Source organism: Coenobita brevimanus, chromosome 54 (assembly GCF_032717465.1).
Source record: "Coenobita brevimanus isolate Jiangsu-jjx chromosome 54, ASM3271746v2, whole genome shotgun sequence".
NCBI classification, from domain to species: domain Eukaryota; kingdom Metazoa; phylum Arthropoda; class Malacostraca; order Decapoda; family Coenobitidae; genus Coenobita; species Coenobita brevimanus.
In genome coordinates this window covers 1,644,485-1,648,146 of record NC_137007.1, presented here as the reverse complement: position 1 = coordinate 1,648,146, position 3,662 = coordinate 1,644,485, and the positions used below count along the sequence as shown (strand labels likewise).

At 52.7% G+C, this 3,662-nt stretch overlaps 1 non-coding gene across 1 annotated transcript; it reads left to right on the top strand.

Moving 5' to 3' along the window:
- Positions 1–2,348: 2,348 nt before the first annotated feature.
- Positions 2,349–2,428, top strand: TRNAK-CUU (transfer RNA lysine (anticodon CUU)). Its single transcript has one exon. It is a non-coding gene; the product is annotated as a tRNA-Lys (tRNA).
- Positions 2,429–3,662: the final 1,234 nt, after the last annotated feature.

Here is a 3,662-nt window from a genome sequence, read left to right as displayed (position 1 = left end):
AGTTATTATTGTATTTGAATAACTGGCAGTTTCTGAAACTTAGTTTATTGATACCTCTTGCTGGCATTATACTACAAATGAAAACAGATTTGAATGTCTATTCTCTGTTCGTTTTAGTATTTTATATAGTTAAGTATTGTATTAGGCTTCCTCCTCTCCTCCATGTTCTTCTCCTCCTCCATGTTCTTCTCTTCCTTTCTTCTCATGTTACCACCCTACAACCCACCCTCGCTATGCCCTGCCAGGTGTCCCCTGCTGTTCCTTCGATCACTGTCCTGTCATCCATATCCTACCAATCCTGTCCTGCCATCACTTACTCGTACCTGCCCTGCACCCTTGCACTGTCCTCTCCTCCCCCACACCCTTGCATTACACAGCCATTCTCTCCCCTGCACCCTTGGAATACACAGCCATTCCCTCCCCCGCACCCTTGCAATACACAGCCATTCCCTCCCCTGCACCATTGCCATATCTTACCTTGCACCCTTGCCATACCCTGCTGTTCCTACCATCCCTTACCTGTCCTGCCATCTCTTTCCTGCCCTGCACCTATGCCATACACAGCCATGTCCTTCCCTGCACCCTTGCAATGCCCTGTTCCTGCCATCCCTGTCCTATCATGCTATCTCTTGCTTCTTCTGCACCCTTGCTATGCCTTGATCCTTGTACCCAGTCATACTCTCCCTTGCACACTTACTGTGCCCTGCCATCTCTGATGTTCTTGCCTTGCTCTGTCCTGCCTTGTAATCTCTGCCATGTGCTGTTCTTGCCTTCCTTTGTCCTCTCCTGCCATCTCTGCTGTTCTTGCCTTGCTCTGTCCTGTCGTGTCGTGTCATGTTTATCTTGTAATATAATAAATCCTTCTTCCTCCATCCCTTCCTTCCCTTATCTTTACTCTCCTCCTTTCCTCTTCTACCTCTCTTTCCTTCTGCTTTTCATCTTTTCCTCCCCTTCCTCTTCTCATCTTTTTCTCCATCTCATCCTCCACCTAACCCATTTTCTTCACCCTCTTCCACTCCAACTTTCCTCCTTCCATCCCCCTCTCCATCTCTTCCATCTTCTCTCTTTACCTGTCATTTCCACTCCTTCTGTTCTTCCGATTTTCTCTCTCATCTGCCTCTTCTCCTTTTCCTCTTCTACCCCTCCTTCCTTCTGCTATCCCTCTTAGTCTCCAACTTCCCTCTTCCTCTTATGCTTCCTCTCTTACTTTTCCTCCCATCCCTCTCCATTTCCTCTCCCTCTACCATTTCTCTTCCCCCTATTCCTTTTCTTCCCCTCCCTCTCACCTTGTCTTCTCCACTAATCTTATCTTCCTTTCCTCTTCCCTCTCCCATTCTTCATTCTCTTTTCTTATTTCCCCTTATTTTCTCTTCTCCCTTTCTTCTTCCATCTCCTGTTTCTCTTCCACTCCATCCTCTTACTCTTCCCTACTTTTCCTCTCTTCCCTTCCATTTCCTCTTCTCATTTGTCATCTTCCTCTCCTCTCCTCCCTCTGCCTCTACCCCCTCCACTTCCTCCTTTTCTATTGTACCTCCCTCTCTCCTCTGTACTATTCTTTCTTCCATGTCATCTTTTTATTCTCCTGTCTCTTCTATCTTCCACATCCTCCTCCTCCACCCTCTTCCTTCCCTGTCATCTTTTTATTCTCCTGTCTCTTCTATCTTCCACATCCTCCTCCTCCACCCTTTTCCTCCCCCCCCCCCTGTTCATCCTCTTCCTCTTTTCCCATCCTTTCCTTTTCCCTTGCACCCCCTTTTCTCCTCTTCCTCCTTCTGCTTTCATTTTCTCATGATCTTCATTCTTTGCCTACCCCATCTTCTCTATCTCATATTCCTCTCCCCCCCCCCTTCCCTTCCTCTGTTCTACCCCCCCTTCCTCTCCTTTCCTACCCCTACTTTCCCTCCTCCTCTACTCCATTTCCTTTTCTCCTTCTACCCCATCTTTCATATACTGCCCCCTCCCTTCCTCTCCTCTTACATCCATCTCTACCTCTCTTCTACCCCCTCCCTTGCTGTCCTATTCTACCCCTCTTTTTCTACCTCCCTTCCTTTCCTCCTCTTCTACCCCCCCCCTTTCTTGCTCTTTTTTTTTCCCCTCCCTACCTCCTCCTCTTCTTCCTCTCCTCTTCTAACCCCCCCCTTCCTCTCCTCCTCTTCTACCCCCCCCCCTTTCCTTCCTCTTCTACTCCCTTTCCTTTCCTCCTACTCCCCCCCCTCCCTTTCCTCCTTTTCTACCCCCCTTCCTCTCCTCTTCTACCCTCCCCCTTTCCTCTCCATTTTCTACCTCCCTTACCAGTTATTTTTTTTTTTTATCCAATTATTTTGATGTAGCTTGTGCTTTGTGTAGGGGGTGCGGTAGCACAGTGGTAGCGCGCTGGACTCTTAATCCGGGGACTGCGAGTTCGAGCCTCGCCCATGTTGCTGTGCCGGGAGTGGTAGCTTGCTCCTGTAACCCTAGAGGGGCTATGTAGTCCAATACAGGGCTTAGCTCGGGGGAACTCCATTTCTCCCATTTTGTGTAGACAAAAAATAAAATGGTATAGAATTTCTAATCCATTTTATTCTTGCCAGCATGATAATTTTATTTAATTCTTGATGAGAGGAGAGGAGAGGAGGAGGAGGGGGGAGAGGAGAGGAGGAGGAGGGGGGAGAGGAGAGGAGGGAGAGGAGAGGAGGAGGAGGGGGGAGAGGAGGGGGAGGAGAGAGGAGAGGGAGAGGAGGAGGAGGAGGAGGAGAGGGGAGGAGGAGGGGAGGGGGAGGGAAAGGAGGAGGGGGAGAGGAGGGAGGAGAGGGGAGGAGAGGAGGAGGAGAGGAGAGGAGGAGGAGAAGGAGAGGAGAGGAGAGGGAGAGAGGAGGAGGAGGGAGGAGGAGGAGGAGGGAGAGGAGGGGGAGGGAGGGGAGAAGGAGAGGAGGAGAGGAGAGGAGGAGAGGAAAGGAAGGAGAGGAGAGGAGAGGAGAGGAGGAGGAGAGGGAGAGAGGAAGGAAGGAGGGAGAGAGAGGAGAGGAGGAAGGAAGGAAGGAGGAGGAGAAGGAGGAGGAAGGAGGAGGGGGAGAGAGGAGAGGAGAGGAGGAGGAGGGGGAGAGAGGAGAGGAGAGGAGGAGGAGGGGGAGAGAGGAGAGGAGAGGAGGAGGAGGGGGAGAGAGGAGAGGAGAGGAGGAGGAGGGGGAGAGAGGAGAGGAGGAGAGAGGAGAGGAGAGGAAGGAGGAGAGGAGAGGAGGAGGAGGAGGAGGAGGAGGAAGAGAGAGGAAGGAGGAGAGGAGAGGAGAGGAGAGGAGAGGAGGAGGAGGGGGAGAGAGGAGAGGAGAGGAGGAGGAGGGGGAGAGAGGAGGGGGAGGGGAGAAGAAGGAGAGGAAGGAGGAGGAGGAGGAGAGGAGGAGGAGAGGAGGAGGAGGGGGAGAGAGGAGGAGGGGGAGAGAGGAGGAGGAGGGGGAGAGAGGAGGAGGAGGGGGAGAGAGGAGAGGAGGAGAGAGGAGAGGAGGAGAGAGGAGAGGAGGAGAGAGGAGGAGGAGGAGGAGAGGAGAGAGGAGAGGAGAGGAGAGGAGAGGAGGAGGAGGAGCGGAGGAGGAGAGGAGAGGAGGAGGAGGAGGAGGAGGAGGAGAGGAGGTGGAGAGGAGAGGAGGAGGAGGGGGAGAGGAGAGGAGGAGGAGGGGGAGAGGAGGAGA